Source organism: Hoplias malabaricus, chromosome 5, assembly GCF_029633855.1.
Source record: "Hoplias malabaricus isolate fHopMal1 chromosome 5, fHopMal1.hap1, whole genome shotgun sequence".
Taxonomy (NCBI): Eukaryota; Metazoa; Chordata; class Actinopteri; order Characiformes; family Erythrinidae; genus Hoplias; species Hoplias malabaricus.
In genome coordinates, this window is record NC_089804.1 from 29,109,791 (window position 1) to 29,129,748 (window position 19,958).

The following is a 19,958-nucleotide window of genomic DNA, read 5'->3' on the forward strand; positions in this document are numbered from 1 at the left end:
CATATCAAACTAATCTGAATTACTTTCTTAGTATAATTTTAGTGTATTATGATGAAATTTCAAGTGTGGAAGTCCCCTTTAAGGATATAAAGGTGTATGTCATACCAGCCTTTAGCAAAACCTGCATTTTGTAGCAGTGACTCAGTATCAAACCACAGTGTGTCACCCCAGAATATAATCTCCATAATGTTTTACATATCACTGCAATTGTAGCAGGACTTCCAGCATGTTACTCAGCAGCTCAGGAGAAGTGTGACCTATTATTTGCTTTTACTGAGCTGGGTGATCCAATCCCACCCTTGCTGCCCCCAGCCATGTGTTTGCTATAAATAGCAGAGTGTGTGTAGTGCTTGCGTAATGATGATGTTGCCGCAGAGGTCCAGTGATGAAGTAAGGCTGGAGTTGTTCTCTGATTGGCTGGCAGCATTCAGGTCAGTAAGTAGCCCCAGAGCGAATGGCTTTCTCTCACCGTCCAATCATACATTTCAGTATTTTTGAAAGAAGAAGCTTACTTTTTATTAAGGCATAAATAATGATTATGATTCCTATAAAGATGACCTGTAGCTTATAACTTTGACTTATTTTCTCACAATAATGAGTCTCACTCTCTCAGAATGAGATCTTGTCCCACAATAATAATTTCATCACATAATAATGACATGACCTCTCATATTTATGGGAAGACCATTGGTGCTAGGGCTAGGCAATTAATCAAAAATGAATCAAAATCAATATTCAGATTGATATAGTCAGAATATACTGTATATATATATGTGAGTGTGTTGATGGATTGACGTACTGGCAAGGATGTGTTTTTTTCATTCACTCAATCACTCAACTGTTCCATGTAAACAACAAATTCACCAGTCTTAAGTCAACACTGTTAATGTTAAATTCACTCTGGGAGTGTTAAATTTTAATCTCATTATTCTATCCTTTCTCAATATTATGAGATAATTAGTCATTATTATCATAAGTCAGAAGTATGAGACACAATCTCAATATTATGACTTACTAAATGGCTAAATTCCAAAGAAGAGCTTCCCTATCTCTGAGCTCACTGGCTCATATATCCAGTCTTTCTTTTTATCAATATCCCTAATGCTTTTAAAGGCTGTGGAGTAAGTTGAAGGAACTCAGTGCCACCATGTAATGTGATGCGTCTTTGCGCCTCCACAAAGCGCATTCTCTCTGCAGGCCTTTTCTTTGAAGCAAGAGCAGCCTATGGCATGGCCCGAGTAGCTCCTCAGTATAATGGAATACATTTGCATAAATTGAGGACAGTGCTGCCGATTTTCATTTGTAGAAACACAGTCATGTCTTTTTCTTTCTTCGCAGGAATAATTGACCCTGTCCCTGGGTGAACTTAAATAATGTCTTGGCATTCAGGCTCCCTTGCTTCTTTAATCTTCACAGAATTGGTTTTACTCATGCACTTGGTAGAAGATATTGTAGAAGATGTAGATGTAGAAGATGTAGATATCAGTGGCAGTTCCTGCCAAATCGCTCAAGGTTTGCGATAACTACTAAGGTGACCTGTTCACTGGACACATTAAGAGCCAGCCATCTAGACAACTGGCACATTGCACTGTACAAATTAATCAGACAGCTTCATCTTACAATGAAGAGTTCTATTTCTGTGGCCACCTCTGTAGAAATACCACATTTCTCTTTATCTCCCTACTGTACAGTATTTGTGGAGAGCTTTATCCAGAAGTTCATTATAAAGGTCTTCTTTAATAAAGTCAATATTCAACTGTGGTCATAAACCAATAAACTGCCATTGAATCACCCTCCCAGATATTTTGAAGAGAAACCAGTTTTATCACTGCTCATATAAAATTCTATATGTTTTTCACTCTTCAGTCTCCAGATATTTTATTTTAGGTGCAGGATTTCCAGAATAAAAAGTATTGTGAAATTTATGGAAGTCGCACTGACCAGATTGCTAGCTGCTCTCTACATGGCTCTAGCTGCTCTGGATATCCGTACAGGGTTGTGTGCAAAATTAATGAGTGCCCTATTCACTATAGCCTGCACTACACAATGAGCAATGTAGAATAGTGTGTATGAGAATAGTGTAGGGAGGCATTTGGAACAGGCCTCACCTTGTATTCAAACTCACTGAGAAGGCTCTGCAGATCAAAATAAAAAAGAGCCTTAACATGAGAGTTTATGAGAGGAGCCTGGGGCAATTTTCCACCATCTTGAAATTGCCCAAAAATGAGGGGTGACTCTACGGAACAAAACCTAGTGCTGCTTGGCGTGTGATATTTAGAGGTGGGACAAACCATCTGGTAGAGCTTGGTTAATACATAGCCATGGGCTTTTACTGTGGTAGAATGAAAGAAAAAACATCCTCCTTTTTTCTTTTGGTGGTGTGTCACCCCCATCACTCTAATGAACACACCGCCCCTGGTATAGCCCTGCAGAACTCCACAAAAACCAACCTACCAATTGTCTACATTCTAAAATCTATGTTATTTCTAAAGCATTTATATTTTCTTGTGATGCAATCCTGCATTGTGTTATTGCTGTGGAACTTTACTTTTGTATAGATTCCATAAAAAGGTTTTAGAAATGGATTTCAGCTCCAAACCTCACAGCAAAATATACTAACATACTGTAATATAATTACACATTGGCATACTGAAAAAAAGATTACAGTTTGCTGTAAAATTACAGAACATATTTAGTGAGTATAAATTAGGTACCTCTGCTTTGCTGACACTGTTATGGTACACTTTCATTGCACACCTTAAGCTCTAAAATCCAGTATTTGAAGGAATAAAGCATTCTGCCGCCCTTCTTGCAGCTTAAAAGGATTTTGTTGAGTCATGTAATTATTACCATATTTTCCTCTTCCATCAACACTTTCACTAAGGAGCAGCCTTAGTCCTTCACACAGGACGACTCAGCAGTACCACCAGAATATTCCCATTATTTCTGGCCTTTAGCCTTCAATTAAGAACACAGACACATGCAAACATTTGGACATTCTGCACACAACGCTTTTGTAATCTCCATAGAAAAGCATGAAATGAAATGAAACGCTCTGGAACACAGGCTTAGGATCGCCATGTTTAATGCCAAGAGTCAGTGTCAAAAATCTACTGGGCTGTGGATCAGTGGAACTGCATTCTCTAGGGTGGAATGTGTATGAGTGACATTTTTGAACCAGAACTAATAATTAAGCACCAATTAAACACTGATTACAAAATTTGAATAATACTGTGAACTCCCCATCCAAATTATGATCCTCTAACTTTTACTTGAGAGGTCACTTTTTGAGCCCTTTCCCTTGTATTTCCCCACAACCCCAATCTGATAATCAACGGTCAATTTCTAACACCAGGGCTGCTTTTGACCAGATATTAATTGAGTTTTAAGCCCCGTGTACACAGATCCGTTTACTGTCCTCTTATCATTTTTGAAAATATACCTGTCCAGAGGAATAAGAAGACAGCTACATTACCATACCAGCCCAGTAGGGGGCCATAATACCTCTTTAAGAGCGACATCAAAACACCATGAAGCGTGGGAGAAACAGGTTTCATACCAAACCACTTCATACTCCCTATGTAGTGCACTATGTAAATCATGAAATTACTGAATCTAGGTTAATAATACTGCATTATATATTTATAATACATCATTATATATTTATTCATACATGGGAATTTGAAATCTAGGGACATCGGTATGTTGTAGTTTTACGACTTGAGGTCATTCACTATATAGGGAGTGAGGACCTACCTGAATTTCAGCCAGAGACAAACACGTTGCATGGCATCAGTGTTTCTGAAAAACCTCCGTTTCTACCCAGATAGCAATGAATGTTGGGCCCAAAAGTGGTCCCAATGTGTGCCTGCTGTCTCAGTAACTGCACATCAGAGACAGGACTAGAAAGGAAATATTTCTGATTATGTGGACAGGTAAAACAAATATAGAGATTTCATATTTTTGGGCTACCTGTGATGAAAAAGGCCTAAATAAATATAAGAGAGTTAAACAAGAGACAGAGAGAAAGGTGCGATTTTGTTAAACAAGGAAAATGGGACGATGGAAAAAAGACAGTGGTTCATTACTGAGGGACAATGCTGCAATCACCGGTCCAATGTGAAATCAGCTTGGCCATGCAGCATGTAATTGAATGCAACGCTCATTGCAATCAGTGTGAAAGCACCTCAAAAAAATTTCTCACCATTGTAGCCTCCACTTTACTTCACCTGAACTTACCACTCCACATGTTGCAGGTGCTTATGGCCATTAAAGAAGTCTACTCTGTTAAAAAAGGGGGCAGTACTGTGTAAATAAATTACAAGGTATTAATTATCCAGGAGGTACATTCATTCATTTATTGTCTGTAACTGATTATCCAGTTCAGGGTTGCGGTGGATCCAGAGCCTACCCAGAATCATTGGACACAAGGCAGGAACACACCCTGGGGGCACCAATTCTTCACAGGGTGATACACACACAGACACTTTTTTTGAGTCACCAATCCACCTACCAACATGTGTTTTTGGACCGTGGGAGGAAACCGGAGCACCCGGAGGAAACCAACGGTGACACGGGGAGAACACACCAAACTCCTCATAGACAGTCACCTGGAACGAGATTGGAACCCACAACCTCCAAGGCCCTGGAGCTGTGAAACAGTGACCCTACCTGATGTGCCACCGTGCAGCATGTCCAAACATCTGTATACACCCTTTAGAATTAGTGACTTCTGGACACAGATGTTCACTTCACACACCTTGTCTATAACTTCTGTAGAAAACCATAGAATGTGTAGCGGACAGCAGTGACTCTAACATGGTACTGGTCTATTAAGGGTCTGTGTTTCATGGTCAATAAATAACTCCTAAACTTGCTAAAATTTAAGAGTTTAGAGTTGGAAACTCATCTGCAGATACACAGTCAGTAGCAGCCTCTAGCTTTTCATCAAAAGTCAGCTTCTAATGATAGGACCATTACTGGATGGATAGTTTAGGCATGTGGCCTAAAGCCAGCATAGCATCAAGGTGTGTAATGGCAAAAGACAAATTGTGCAGCAACAGATGTGCTCCAGTCAGTAACGGTGACCTTCCAAAGTGCACCAAAAAATGGATTGCAAAATTTTGGGCAGTCCGAGACAAGGGAACTAATAATGTGATGCATACAGACATGGACATGGAACATGACAATAAATAAATAAATATGTGCATCAAAATATAATTTTATAATTGTACAGTATGTACAGTGTATGTCCAAACATGTCTAAACAACCCTTAGAATTTGTACACCCCATGTGGGCACAGAAATTCAATTTTGCATGCTCTGCGTGTTTAATGTAGTTTCATATCAGCTTAAGTTCACCAAGCTCAATGTCAGGCATTGGCTGTACAGATGTAAAGCCCCCTAGCATTTCTCTGTATAAAACTGGAATCATTATTTACACTTCATTTGATATCCTTGTGAGGTGTGGCGTTTGTAATTCAGGACTAATCATCCATTTCTAGGGAACTGAGCTTGTAAGCAGAAGGTTGCCGGTTCAATCCCCAGAGCCAGCAGGTCATGACTCAAGTGCCTTTGAGCAAGGTAACTTACGCCCAGTGTTCACTGTTCACTAGTGTGTTTGTGTGAACAAATTCCTCTGTGTGCAAGCACAGTGGCCAATAAAGTAATTCTAAAGATGTTTCTGATTGTCACACCCTCGTCCTCTCAGGTCTGTTGTCCCCGCCATGTGCTTTATCTGCACATGGCTTTGTCTGTTATTGTCCTTGTCCCTTTGTTCCGCCTCCTCGTCTGTGTCATTTGTTACCCTGCCCCCTTGTTAGCTGTCTCAGGTGCGTCTCGTCTGTGTTTTGTATTTAAGTCCCCTTCCTGCACTTCCTGTTTGTTGGTCATTTGTACTTTGTCATGTCAGTCGTGTTCTCAAGTCTGTCTGTCTCTGTAAGTTTCTCCGTTATTGGTTTCCACGTTGTCGTTTAATTTCCTCTGTTGTTTCGTTCTTTAGTCTGTCTGTCCTGTTTGCTCTGTTTAGCTCCCCGTGTCCCGTTTAGCCTGCTTGGCTCCCCGTTTCTTGTCTTTTTGTTAAAGTCTCTTAGTTTTGTTATTATTGTAAAATAAAGTTTATCTGTGCTTTAGCGTGTGCGTCCGCTCCGTCAGTCCTCCCCTCGTTCCTGACACTGATTAAATTATCTTAAAGTGTAACTGCAAGTAAGTACATAACAAATATATAACCATTAGCTCAAGTGGAATTCATGTAAATCTTTGGAAAAAATTCACTTGAAAATCTGAAATTTAACCAGTATTTAAAGTCCTTAGCATAACATCTGTTCTGAACTTGTAAGAGTGGAAAACATTAAAACATATCCAATGCAATGGGGTTGAGGTCAGGACCGCTGACAGACCATTCCATACTCTCCACTCCCAAATTCTGGAGGAAGTCTCTAACAAACCCCACTCTGTTGGGATGAGTGTTGTCATCTTGGAGGATAGAGTTCGGTCCCAGAATGTGGAGATATGGAATTGCCACTGGTTGCAGAATTTCACCTCGATATCTATCTACAATGAGATTGCCTCCAGTGATAACAAGCCTAGTTTTTCCATTAATGGAGATGCCGCCCCACACCATCACACAAAATAAGCTGTTTGGCATTGGCAGAGAGGATTTGGCAAATTTTTCACGGGTGCAACCCACATACTCAGCCCTACTGCTCATCCCACAAATGCATTTTCTTTACAAATGTGGCACCATTTAAAAGGGAAATTAACAGGATTTCTAACAGTCTAAGATTCATTGCCAAGAAGCATTGTTACAATAATATCTACCAAATACAAATTTCCTTCCTTTTTTATGAAAGAAATGCAAAGTGTATTTATATTGGAGTGGAGCTGATTAAACAGACAATAAGTATTGAAACAAGGTAACTTTAATTTTATGGCTGATCAGTGTATAATATTAGTGGTTAATGATTTATTAATATTATTTTTAGTCGGTGTCCACTGTTTGGTTTTGTTATAGATTTAATTCTTATTACAGGGCTTTCAGTTATATAAAGAAATCTGAGATATTTTTCCATAAAACTACAAGTTCTGTATTATATAATAGTATTAATTTGCAGCCTCTCACAGTGCAAAAAATAAATAATAATAATAATAAATAAATAAATAAAAATAATAATTCTAAATTGCATTTTTATAAAATCTCTTAGCTTCACCTTGATAATTACACAGCATGTTTTTCCTCTCACAGAGACTCTGTTAGTGTTAGATTGATGTGTTTTTCGTTTGAGGAACAGCTGTTGTTTCTGCTGCTGCTCTGTCATGTTTCAGAGAGACATGGCTGCTCACTGGAGAGGAGCTCACACCTGCTCTCTGATGCTGGGCTTGATCAGTTTCCATGGTGACAGGCGAGTGGTGTTGACAGCAGTGATGTGTGTTATCAGGAGAAGATGTTGTGTGACCTGGACTTGCGTTCTGACAGTACAGAGTGAGGTCAGTTCAGATACCAATGCTACACTCTACTACAGAGTTATTTCTGCACTTTTGAGAGATAGTTCAGTAAAACATTGCATTTGTACATAAAAAAGGCTTTTTTTTGTGCCCTAAAGCTACAGTCATAATGTAGACGTTCAGGCCAAAGTGTTTGAAGACCTATCCCTTTAGCATTTGTTCTGAAATCAAGGGTATCATGGGGTGTTTGATCACATTTTGCTGCAGGAACAGTCTCTACTTCAAAGAATTGTTTACAGTAAATTTAGGAGCTTTGCACATTTGATTGCATTCCATCTCAACAGCATTAGAAAAGTAAGTATGATCTTGTATGATTAGTTATGGATAACAAATGCCACTCAAACTGACCTCAGCACTGTATGGTGCCTATGTGCGTGAGTGTGCCACTGTATTAGAAATGTTGTAATATGACAATTACACAATCTGTGTTTCTCAATTGAACAGTTGATTAAGGAATGCACTCACCTTAAACCAGATGATTTAGGGTTACCATATTTTGTTTAAAAAAGAGGACACTTGGGGCAGGTTGGCAGCTTGGTCCAGGGAGGGTCAGGGGCTGGGGCTCTGTAAAAAGCTGACAAATGGATCCATAATCCTGCAACGTCCGTGTTAAAATTTAGAACATGTCAAATTTGTCTCTTTAATAAGACAAATAGCAAATGCCTTTGTGACCAATTTCCTTTCCTTTTAACTTTTGGCCCTAATCAATAATAACAAATAAACAATTTTTAAAACTCTTTTGAGTTCCTGACAGTTTATTACCATGGAAAGGTCATACCAAACTACAAAACTGAAGCACTGTTGAAATGGTATTCAAGCAATCCATTTACATCAGAAAACCCATGATCATGATAGGAACTGACAAGTTTACATTTTAATTTTTTGTTCTGGCTTTAATTGTTTTTAGATTTCCTGTAAAGTTGAGGCGGCACAGTGGCGCAGCAGGTAGTGTTGCAGTCACACAGCTCCAGGGACCTGGAGGTTGTGGGTTCGTTTCCCGCTCCGGGTGACTGTCTGTGAGGAGTTGGTGTGTTCTCCCTGTGTCTGCGTGGGATTCCTCCGGGTGCTCCGGTTTCCTCCCACAGTCCAAAAACACACGTTGGTAGGTGGATTGGTGACTCGAGAGTGTCCGTAGGTGTGAGTCCTGTGAAGGACTGGTGCCCCCTCCAGGGTGTATTCCCGCCTTCCGCCCAATGATTCCAGGTAGGCTCTGGACCCACCGCAACCCTGAACTGGATAAGCGGTTACAGATAATGAATGAATGAATGTAAAGTTGAGGTTAAACAAAAAGCAACACAGATGAACTTTACATAGAGAACCAATTTAGAAAACACCTTGCAGGACACCAGTCCATTACAGGGCATCACAAACTCACACATTCTCTCACACACTCACAGCTAATCCACCTACAAGCTTGTTTTATTGGACTGTGGAAGGAAAGCTGAGCACCTGGACAAACCCCACACTAAGAGACATGAGGAGAACACACCAAACGTCTTACTGTCACTGGAGATGGGGATTGAACCCCAGGGTCCTGGTGGTGTGTGGCAATGTCATCTCACATTTGAGACACCAATTCACCTACCAACCTGTGTCTTTGGACCATGGGAGGAAACCTACTCAGACAAAGGAGAACACACCAAATTCATCCCAGACAGGGCTTAAACACACAGTCATATAGGAATGACACTACTTTTTGTGCCACTATGTTGCCCAACACACACGTTATATTTTTATAGAGTTTAAAGCCAAAATTGCACATCAAAGTATTATGTTATAGAAACATGTCAATATTTTTCAACGTTGTCTTTGGTCAATATTTTCTGTTTTATCACTGCACCTGTTCGTATTCTATCTAAATGTGAGCTATAAACACCATACGATCAATACCTTTCTTGGCCAATAAAAGTCCTATTCCAAATCTTAGAAGATTGTGGGGGTTTAACCTTATAAATCTTGCATTGTACAGCTTATCTGTAGGAAGACAGCTATGAGGCATTAACCACAACCTGCTGAAAGGCGGTTGATTTATGTGATCGATCGGATGAGGCTACATTTACTGGTTTTTAATTGCTTGATGAATTATTCTGGTTAAATGTCTCACAGACAATATGAGGATCGTAAGGAAGCAAGAATACAATATTGGCCTGTGGTGAAATTATATGGGCTCCATAAACTGTGCCGTATACATATTAAAGCCTCCTGAACACAGTGTGAAGACTTAGAGGGAGGCGGTGGGTTTTATTAACTGCAATGGGTTGGAAATTTTAGTTGATCTCCACTTTATGTGACATACTCTGTTTGTCCAGGAGTTTTAGACACAGCGTTAAAAGAGGGGATTAACTAATAAATTAATTACAGTCCCCCTCTAGTGAAAATTAAAGTTTTTTTTTGTTCGTTTTTATCTTTTTAACATACCCATGTATTATTTATAGGCTAGAAGACTTGTGCAAAACAAGTCACTTCAAAATGGCAACTTTACAGAAGAAGACATAAACCTGGTTTACTTTTACTTTACATTACCCTAAATTGATTTTCATTCATTCATTCATTGTCCATAAGCATTTCAGGGTCACAGAGGGTCCACTGGGAGGTGGGAACACACCCTGGAGGTGGCGACAAATTCTCACACGTACGGACACTTTTGAGTCGCCAGTCCACCTACCAATGTGTGTTTTTGTACTGTAGGAGGAAACCGGAGCACCCGGAGGAAACCCACAGAGGCACAGGGAGAACACACCAAACTCCTCACAGACAGTCACCTGAAGTGGGGCTCAAATCCACAACCCCGGGTCCCTGGAGCTGTGTGACTGCGACACTACCTGCAGCGCCACTGTGCTGCCCATAAAGTGATTTTTTTTCCCAACTAATTCTGGAAAATTCCAATGGGCTCATTGTTCATGAAAATTGCATAGAGTACAAGGGACGTCTGTGTTGAAACAATTAAGGAAAGGAAAAGGAATTATATGAGGGTTTCTTGTGGGACAGAAAATATGCTGAAATGGTTTTTTTCACAAATTACAGAACATTCTCAGACAAGAAAACTGTGCCATTGAAACTAACTGTTTATCAGGGTCTGAGGCATGTGCATGAGGGTTTGCGTCTCCAGATGCAAAATCTGAATGCTCCTACAGCTTTTAGTGCAGTCCCTGATCATGAACTCCATTTCCCCCCTTATTAAACCTTAAACTACACTGCCTGGCCAAAAAATATTAACACTCAGTCAGTGTTAATTCATTGTCAAGTGTATTATTACAGGTTGTAACTATATGGTAATTGGACCTGGAACTGAAACTACAACAGAATATTGGCTAGGCAGTGTATATGCAATACAAACATACAATAAAAAATAAAAAAGTTGTTGCTCCGACTCGATATACATATTTCGAGGAAGTGGTCAGTGTGCTTTGGGGTTTTAAAGTTTTATGAAGCACCTAGACATTAACAAAGCCCTGGAGAATAATTAACTTCCTGTTTACAGTCGCTGCAGTCAGGCAGCACTCACATCAATATCTACACAAGCAGTCATAGCACGAGGGCCTTTGAGGGGAAGGAAACTAATTACCTGCCGTCAGTATCCTGCACCAGTGTTCATTATTTCAGACTCATTCATTAGACTGCTTTCACTGTGCCTGTCTTTATACCTCTTCTAGTCATTTGGCCATTGTAGCCAAAGTTATTTCTGTTTGGCTGGTCAGGATCTGTTAAAGTTACAAAATCAGATTTGTGTTACATTGTGTGTCATTCTCTGGAGTGATATATTGTGAAATAATTTTTGGAATGAGTTGGATTCATAACTAATTTTCCCAAAATCAGTATCTGACTCTGGCTGAATGCCATCCAATCCTGCTTTTTGTTAAACTTACTCATAAACACATTTTCCTGGTAATAAATACATTGAAAAAATCTATAAATGCCAACTAGTGACCCAACATGAGTAGCATATTAATATTGTAAGGCGCTGGATGTAAGATAGGTGAAGCATTTCTTATGGTAAAACCCCACAGGATTCCTTGCAGAAAATGTGCTGACCCAAATCTATTATGGGCAAAATGCCTGTATGCGTTATGTAGATTGGTGGATATTTTTATCTGTTCCTCTGAACTGGAAGCAGACACAGCAGGCTCAGAGGTCCTGACCTCATGATTAAGCACAAACACATCTCTCGAGGCCAAGAGAACATTTTTCATTCATGCTGGGACCTTCTTAAAGAAACAGTGTGCAGAAAAGTTGCAGGTTTAAACAACTGTCCTCCAAAACACAAATATAGCCAATTCAAATACGTAGGCTAAGAAAAGCAAAAGGTGTCAACCTCTAAAGAAATGAAATGAAATGAAAATGAAATGAAAATGAATGTAAAATGAAATGTGAAATTATTTGTCATTGTACAACGTACAGTGAAATGTGTGGCAGTGAACACAAACCCAGAGCAGCTGCCATCCCTGGTGTCCAGGGAGCAGTTGTGGGTTCAGCCATGGATTGAGGAAGGACGGTGCTGTTTCCTTCACTCCCAGCGCCCCCAATTTTCATGCCAGTCATGGGAACCACTTCTGCTAATGATCTTGACAATTACATTCACAGCTTTCAAGCTATATAAATTCACCAGCGTTTCTATTTTGCATAAGTTTTATTTACTTTGACACTTTTCCATTCATACAAAATTAGATATTTTATTTAAAGGAGCACTAGGTTTAGGTTTCTTGCTCCTGCAGCTCCTTCATTTTAAACATCACTTTACTGAAATCAATAGGGAGGGGAAGGTAGGGGGTGGTTTCCTACCCTCCTCCAAAAGTTGCATAGTGCAGTTTCTGCAGTGCTGAGCCCTGAGTAGGAATGACAAAGGCTATTTTCTCACTGCTGGTGCTCAAAGGATCATCACAATGATTTTGAAGCCTGTAATTTTATGGTAAAAATATTACATAGTGTTCCTTTAACAGTTAAACAGTTAACAATTTCTTACACACAGAGTACATACCAACACAATCAAAGATGTCAAACCCAAATTTGCATTAACAGCATGTAATATTTCATCATGAGTAAGAGAGATGCATGTGGTTTGCAAAATGTTTATTGATGCCTATAAACTTACATTACTTGTTAGCAACATTAGCCTAATCGCTGCAGTACAAAACTAAAGGCATGGATTTTGGCCACCGAACACTTCAGGCACGCTATGTCTGAGTTAGTGGGATATAGAGTACATTTATTGGCCAAATTATCAAATGATAGTCATCTCAATATGTCCAGTGTGACACACTGAGAACTGAAAGCTCAGCTATTTGTAACCAAACCCAAAGTGGGTTTACCAGTGCTAAAAGGAACCTTAAATAAACATAAGAAAATCAGAGAGGAACAGTAATACCAGGGTAACACTGGATCTGTTTCCATGTTATTGTGCTAATGAGGAGTTCATGAGTGAGCCATTTCTTGTGAAAATACCCCACAGGATTCCTTGCAGAAAAAATGCTGACCAGAATGCATTATGGGAAAAATGCCTGTATGCGTTATGTAGATTGGTGGATATTTTTGTCTATTCCCCTGAACTGGGAGCAGAAGCAGCAGGCTCAGAGGTTCTGACTTCTTGATTAGGTGCAAACACTTCTCTTGAGGCCTAGCGCAATTCAAAAATCTAGGGAAGAGAGAACGTGTACACAATAATACATCTAAAAAGTTTAATCAGAACAATCACTCTAAAATATTAGTATGTAATAAATGAAAGAATAAATACATCATAATCTAGGACCAAAATTATTTTAACTGTTTGTTATATATCATGATGAGCAGTTTGCATAATGCTAATTTTGCTAGTTTTTTAGCAACATTAGCCTCATCACTTCACTTCAATACTAAATACATTTATTTTGGCAAAAACAGTCATCAGACTCACTGCATCTTGTTTAGAGGGAGTATGGTGTACTTTCTATTTCTGGGACTGAAAAGTAAGCTTGGTAAGCTTTGCAACTAAATACAGATCAGCTTTACCAGTGCTAATAAGATTAAATAAACAGAAGAAAAGCCAGAGATGACTGATTTATCGCCCGTGTAACACTGGATCAGATTCACTGTTATTGTACTAATGAGGAGTTTATGATTTGGCCGCTCCTTGAACTCTCTGTTCTAAAGAAGATAAACTTTAATGGCTTTTTCAGTAATATAATTTCAAATGGTCAATTCACATCAATCACTGCCTTCATGTAAGTATCACTGGCAGTTCCCCTAATGTCTTGTGGACAAAGCTGTGCTATTAAAAATAAATTTAACAGCAATAATTTCCTGTGTTTTTGTCTTTTTTTTTTCTGCAGGTGTAGCAGCACTGTCTGATGTTTATCAAAACTGAGTTTCTATGTGAAATGTTAACTGAATTTAATTAACATATATATTACAATAAGTTCAAAAATCTATTTTATATTACAAATTTTTTTTTTTTCTATTACACATTTTATTTTTAGGGTTGCTAATTTTGTATATATTTATACAGACATTCTATTGGGCAGTCACAGCTTGTAAAATCTGCACAGAAATATGTCAACATTATATGAAATGCTCTGGAGTTGTTTTACATTAGTTGCTAGCCCCAATTTTCCTGCTGTTTGTGCGAAACAAACCAGTGACCTTCCTGTCTTAAGCCCTCTTTTCTAACTTTTAGGCCACAGAATTAAGCCCAAAGAAGTGTAGAAGCTGTAACTGCAGCAAAGGGGAACTAACTACCAGTTAACACTCATCATTTCAGAATTATATATGTATAGATTCTTTATCATTATCAGATTAAACTGTCACCATTGGCGCTGCAGGTAGTTTCTCCTACACAAAACTCCAGGGTTCTAGGGTTGTGGGTCCAAACCCTGCCACAGGTCACTTTCTATAAAGAGTTTAATGCATTCTCACTGTGTCTGTGTGGGTTTCCTCCCACAGTCCAAATGCACATGTTGGTTAGTGGATTGGCTATATGTAGGTCTTTGTGTGAGTGACTGTTACTGTGTGATGCCATGTGGTGTTTTGATTAGTTTGGATGTCTATATTTTCAATCAAATCAGTGATTTTATGCACTTCATATAGAATTGGTATGTATTTTTGAGAGCAAGGATGCCCTTCAGGAGGATACTAGATCCCAGTGAGGAGGGAAAGTTGACCATAGACCTAACCAATGTCCTAACCAAAATAGATCCTGCAGAGCAAACACAAAGCTTCTGTCCTTCTGCTGTCCCTCTGCTGTCCGTACCAACCCCCAAACTCTGCTGCCTTCTGCCTCTGCCGCATTACACACAACCCACAATTGGTTCAAACAAAGCATCCACACACAGAGAGATGTGGTCATCTTCACAGAGCTGAGCGCATGCCACTGAGAAATTGTGGTGTCCAGGATCACACACTGCCTTTCAGCACAGTCTGATTCATGAGACTCATTATCCTGGTCAAATATATTTCCAACTGCCTTGGTGAATAATATGTAATGTCTTTGACTATGGAAAAAAGATAAAACATGAAAATTGAAACTAGATTATATATACATATTACTTTATTTCTGTATTTGTGTGCTTTGTATATATTCTAATTATATGTACATAGTTGTATTCAAGCAGCACACTTATTAGAGACTAATACTAGAATAATAGATATATGCAATATGGGAGAAACCCACATGTCAATATGAAATGTGAGGAAACCCACGTGGACACAGGGAGAACACACCAAACTCCTCACAGCCAGTCGTCTGGAGTGAGACTTGAACCCACGATCTCTAGGTCCCTGGAGCTGTGTGACTGTGATACTACCTGCCCCACAGAAGCACATGGCAAACAAAACATTTGGGAACATATGATCGTAACACTAATAATACTGGACACAATATTTCACACACATTCCCTTGTATAATACCGATAGAAAAGCAGTGCCCTGTTGGGCATACAGGTCCACTTTCTCAGACAACACTAAGGCCTACACTATCCACATAATGGGCAATCTCTAGGTTTAAAAATTAATCTCTAGACTCAGCTTAATCTTTTTTCTGGAAGCTTACATATAGAGAATATATGGTTACTACCACACACTTTAAATTGCTGAAATATATGGAAGTGTGATGGATTGTTTTAATTCTTTGCTTGTAACCTTGAGTGTACAGTAGCAGAGTAGTGTGCAATCACCAGGGTCTTTCTCCTCTCTTCAAAGTGTCTGTATTACATTCAAAAGATGAAAACATAAGAAAAAGATCAGTCTGCCATAGCAACTGCTTTCTTCTTTGAAAGGCTTACTCTTCCGTGATGCATACACATCATACAATGGGGAAAAGCAACCAGCATGTCAGCAGCACGACATGATCACAGTCCAAGATATCCACAACAAATTACCTGGTTTATCTGGTTGTATTGTTTAATGTTGACTTGCTTCAATTCAGTCAATTAATTAATTTAATAAACCCAGTTGTAATAACCAAAAATCCCAGTTTCCCTTGTTACATTGAAACATAATGACATGATAATGCCATAAACCTGTTAAAACCTGTCATTTTTCATTCATTCATTATCTGTAACCACTTATCCAGTTCAGGGTCGTGGTGGGTCCGGAGCCTACCCAGAATCACTGGGCATAAGGCAGGAACACACCCTGGAGGGGGCGCCAGTCCTTCACAGGACCTGTCATTTTAAAACATAAAAATTAATCCATGGTTAATAATATCCTTAAATATATTTTAAAATGTTACATTTGTATTTTTATGACTGTGGAATAAGCCTGAATATCAACATTCATTGTAAATACTCATCAGTTGCTTACTGTATGTACATTATATAAGTTGCATAGAAGTTTCAATTTGGCTTCTTATTTTGCAGAATTCAGATTTTAATTTTCCTTTCCACTTTAAGAGATGCACCTTAAATGATCCATTTTACATGGTTGAAGGAGGCTTCTTATTTAGAAGCTTCTTGTAGTAATTTTCCATTCTACCTTTAATACCACAGTTAGGTAATCTTGTAAAATATTTTGACTGAAAACATATTTATTACTGCAATAAAGGAGCTTTACACAAAAGGTCAATATTTGCAGCTCCATAATGTAGCGTTAATGTACCACATTGTTGTATCTGAACATCTGATTCTGCTGAATTGTGTGGGTGTGATGGACATAGAGTGGGTCACTAACAGAAAACAAAACACTAAACTAGCCCTTTAGGTAAAAGAGCAGAATGCGAACCTTATTACTGTGATAAAAGCCACAGGCTGATACAGGTACCACTTCTTACACACTAATGGTTTTAAACTGTGAAAGCAGTACATAATGAATATAAACTAGAGCAGTCAAAGCTAACATTTATGATAATTACAAATTATTAACATCATTAGCGTTTTGAAACAATTTTCCCTAGTTTCACTATTTGAGCCATTCATAATCATCCTGGCTGAAATCCACACACATGTGCAGTGCATGTTGCTATGAAATCAAACCAATCAATCAAAATACTAAAATGATCTCCTTGTTTCTACGCTCACTGTCCATTTCATCAGCTCCATTCACTATGTGAGTGCATTTTTTTAGTTCTACAATTACAGCTTGTCCATCTGCTGCACTGCATAGTGTGTTAGGCCTATTTCAGAATGTTCAGAACTCCCACAGGTCCACCACAGATCAAGCTATGTGTGTCTAGTACAGTGGTATAATTCTGCATTGATTCATTCATTCAGTGTTTAAATTCTTCATCTGCTTTCTGTATATACAGCATGGTGGCACCGCAGGTAGTGTCACAGTCACACAGCTCCAGGGAACTGGAGCTTGTGGGTTTAATTCCAGCTCCAAGTGATTGTTTGTGAGAACTTTGGTGTGCTCTCACAGTGTCCACATGTGTTTACTCCGGGTGCTGCGATTTCCTCCAACAGTCTAAAAAAAAAAACACTTGTTGGTACACTGTAGGCGTGAGTGATTGAATGAATGTGAGAGTGTGTGTCACCCTGTGAAGGATTGGCACCCCCTGCAGCTACCATGCCACCATGGATGCTGTATTCAAGTATTTTCAGTGGATTATATAGGCACTGTACACTGCAGAATCGAAAATATGTGCACTGCTTAATTATTCCTAAACAGCTGAAACGTCTATGAAAAATATCCATAGAATCAAATCAAATCAAATCAAATTTATTTATATAGCGCTTTTCACAACTGATGTTGTAACAAAGCAGCTTCACAGAATTCCAGTAAGACAAAGATTTGACATTAAAAGTAAAAACAAATGTAAAACCCTCAAGTGAGCAAGCCAGGGGCGACAGTGGCAAGGAAAAACTCCCCCAGCTGAGGAAGAAACCTTGGGAGGAACCAAGGCTCACAAGGGGTGACCCATCCTCCTCTGGTCAATCTACTGGTGATGATAGTTAGTAGTCCATGAGAACTTCAGTGTAGGGACAGCTTCAAGGCACTTGGTGGTTGCTGGAGCGTGGGCAGCTGGTCTGAAGCGTGGAGGAGGGTCTCGACAGTCATCCATCAGTGTCCAGACAGACAGGTGCGCAGTTGTTTACTCGGAAAAATGTAAAGGGATGGAATTAGTTTTGAACTGTTTTGTGTTTGTAAAGTAGAAAATATGAAAATTTCCAGAGTGTGGCTAATGACTCCGGCAGATCTGACTATGACAGCTTTAACTAAAAGGAGAGAACCAGGAGGACACACAGACACGGGAGCATCCTGAAACACTGGCATCCCTCCGCTCCACCGTCAACAAACCTGAGTGATCGCGAGAAGCGGCGGGACGACAGCACCAGCGTCTCAGTTTACTATAATTCCCTGTGTCCATGGACCCCCCGGATCTGCCGCCTTTATCTATGGGGGAGCATTAGCTACCAAAAGATAAATTAAACAAATGTGTTTTTAGCCTAGATTTGAAGATTTCGACTGTGTCTGAGTCCCGAACATTTTCTGGAAGATCATTCCAGAGTCTGGGGGCTTTATAAGAAAAGGCTCTTCCCCCAGCTGAGGCCTTCTGAATTCTGGGAACAATTAAATATCCAGTTTTCTGTGATCTGAGTGAACGTGGAGGCTCATAATAGGAAATTGTATCTTGAAGATATTCAGGAGCAAGCCCATGTAGAGCTTTATATGTTAATAACAAAATTTTGTAGTCAATGCGGAATTTAACAGGCAGCCAATGAAGTGATGATAAAACTGGGCTGATATGTTCAAATGTTCTAGTTTTAGTGAGGACCCTAGCTGCAGCATTTTGAACTAGTTGAAGTTTTCTTAAATTGCTGCTGGTGCATCCTAACAGTAGTGCGTTACAGTAGTCAAGCCTTGAAGTAATAAAGGCATGTACTAATGTTTCTGCGTCCTGAAGGGATAAGGCATTTCTAATCTTAGCAATATTGCGAAGATGTAAAAAAGCTGTCCTAGTGATACTACCTACGTGTTGATCAAATGATAATCCGGGTCAATTATGACACCAAGATTTTTTGCTGCTGAACCAGGTTTAATTGGAGAGTCAGCGAGATTTAAAATTAAATCTGATAATTTATTTCTTGCCACTTTTGGACCCAAAAGCAGGACCTCTGTTTTGTTGCTGTTTAGAAGGAGGAAGTTACGCAACATCCAGCCTTTCATGTCTTTTACACAGTCTTCTATTTTCTTTAATCTGTGTTTGTCATCGGGCTTGGCTGAAATATACAATTGTGTGTCGTCTGCGTAACAGTGAAAGTTAATGTCATGGTTTCTTATAACTGTGCCTAGCGGTAACATGTATAATGTAAATAATAATGGTCCTAAAATAGAGCCTTGTGGAATTCCAAATCTTACTTTAGAATAATTTGAATTTAGATTGTTTACTTTTACAAATTGATAACTTTCCGTTAAGTATGATTTGAACCATAATAGGGCTGTCCCTGTGATTCCAACCATGTTTTCTAACCTTTCTATGAGAATATTGTGGTCTATTGTATCGAAGGCTGCGCTTAGGTCAAGAAGCACCATCAGGGATACGTGGCCTTGATCAGAGGCAAGAAGAAGATCATTTGTTATCTTGACTAGTGCTGTCTCTGTACTATGATGTTGCCTGAATCCAGATTGGAATTTTTCATATATATGATTCTTATGTAGATATGAACTAAGTTGTTGGGCCACAGCTCTTTCTAAGATCTTGGACAGAAATGGCAAATTAGAAATAGGCCTGTAATTAGACAGTGTACTAGCATCAAGATTTGGTTTCTTGATCATAGGTTTAATAACTGCTAGTTTAAAAGCTTTGGGTACATGGCCCAGACTAAGGGATGAGTTTACTATAGTTAAAAGAGGATCAATAATAGCTGGTAGTACTTCTTTGAGCAACTTTGTGGGAATTGCATCAAGTGTGCAAGTTGTACAGTTTGCGGAGGTGATAATCTTCTCTAGTTCTGATTGTGGGAGTGGGTAAAAGGTTTCAAGTCTTTCTTTTACAGTTATATTATGTTTTATATCATTCACATCGGGTGGCAGCCAGGATGGATTTGATC